This window comes from Pinus tabuliformis, chromosome 7 (assembly GCF_031772625.1).
Source record: "Pinus tabuliformis cultivar Carrire ecotype Pingquan chromosome 7, CPIR1, whole genome shotgun sequence".
NCBI classification, from domain to species: domain Eukaryota; kingdom Viridiplantae; phylum Streptophyta; class Pinopsida; order Pinales; family Pinaceae; genus Pinus; species Pinus tabuliformis.
In genome coordinates this window covers 1551599972-1551601778 of record NC_142293.1, presented here as the reverse complement: position 1 = coordinate 1551601778, position 1807 = coordinate 1551599972, and positions in this window count along the sequence as shown.

Genomic DNA, 1807 nt, shown 5'->3' with positions numbered 1-1807 from the left:
CCTACATGTGTTTTGCAGGCAGAGGTAAGTTGAAGGGTATTTTGTTTTGTTTTGTGATTGGTTTCGCCGAGCAAATTTTTCATGCAGGTAGAAGAAGATTCAAGTACAACTTCAAGCAAGAATTCAAGAGCAAAAGTATCAAATCAAAGGAAGCATTGTAGCGGGACATCCTTTGAAGACATGACAGCTATCTGTATATTGTGAAGAAGTGTCAAGGCCAAGAGTCATCATTGTAGAGTTGTAAAAGAGTCATTTGTAAAAGTGTCATCATTGGAAGATGCATTATTGTAAAAGAGTCAATCTACCTAGAGTCAAAAAGGAATTATTGGGAGGTATAGGAGTCTTTGTTGGGATGATTTCATCGTTGGATTGTAGGTCATAGTGTGATTGGGTGTTCGGTCACAATAATTGTAAATCATATTGTAATGTGGATCATTTTCCCTGGTATGGGAATCCACACTCTTGTCTCATTTCAATCATTATAGGGTGGCAGGGAGGTGCTAGGATGGTGCATGAAGTCACCTACAGGTTGGAGCCTGTGAATACTTCAGGGTGGTAGGTTGGTCTAGGATGTTGGGGCATCCATTCAGTTGACTACTGAAGAAACTAGGGCATTGGGGTGTCCTTCGAGTGGGAGCTGGAGAAGAATGATTTTCTAGAATTCTCGGAAGTTGTTGCTTTCATTTCAGTTGGGGCTGAAGATTAAAGAATTTATTAGAAAAGCATTTGGTGGTTTTTGACCCGGACGAGGTTTTACACCTAAAATTCTTGTGTCTACTGTTTTCTTTTATTCACTGTTATTACGACACAAACATTAATAATAATTGAAGATTAACTGATGCTATGAAAAAATTTAAAAGTGCTATTGCTAAGGAATACTGATTCATCCCCCCTCTCAGTATTTCCAACAAAGCATAAACCTACAATATTTAGCCAAATGTCCAAATTTGTTGCATTTATAGCATTATATTTCATTTCTTAACTAGTCAAATCTGTTATAATTTTGCCTAAAGTTTTCTTGCGGATTTTTTGAATAGATATTCCTAAAATATCTTCCAAAGTTTCTTTCATAAGTACGAAAATCTATAGCTTTATGCCCAATATTTCTACATGAATAGAAAACACCATAAAAGGTGGGTTGGTACCTAGGAGGAAACCTTCTTCGTGGAATCATTTTCCAAGAGCCTTCTTGTCTATCTTGAACCTTTGTTTTGGCTGGGAAACATCCTTGCTTGGTAGATCCTTCAACATAGGTTTATGTGCATTTTCCCTTTTGGAGTTTGAACCATTTTCAAAGATTTCTTTGTAGCCTAGACCAGTCTTTTCATTGTATGACCTTTGGTTGCTGATGATCTCATCCAAAGTTTTAGAATTGTTAGCAAAATTTTGCAAAACATTTCCCCTTTTTACTTCCTTTCGAAGAGACACTATTTGGGCTTCTAGTTCTTCCCTTGCCTCATTGCTTTCTTTTAACTCATCCCTGAGTGATTCTTCAATTATTTTGGCTTCTTATAACTTTACTTTAAGCTTGATGATTTCTTCTTCATTCCTTTTGTTGATATTATTTACCTCGTTCAATTCGGTTTTGAGAGAATTAACATTTTTCCTTTCTTCTTTGAGTTCTTTTATAATGCTGATAGCTTCGTTTTGAAATTTGATTTCAGTCATTTATTCTTCTTCATATTATTCTTTGTCAAATGCTTCCATATTTTTATGCTTAGCCATAAATAATACTCTTTCTTTGTTTTCTTCATCACTGTCACTTTCTTCTTCAGATGAGGAACTATCTTCCTTGGAGAGGAAGTTT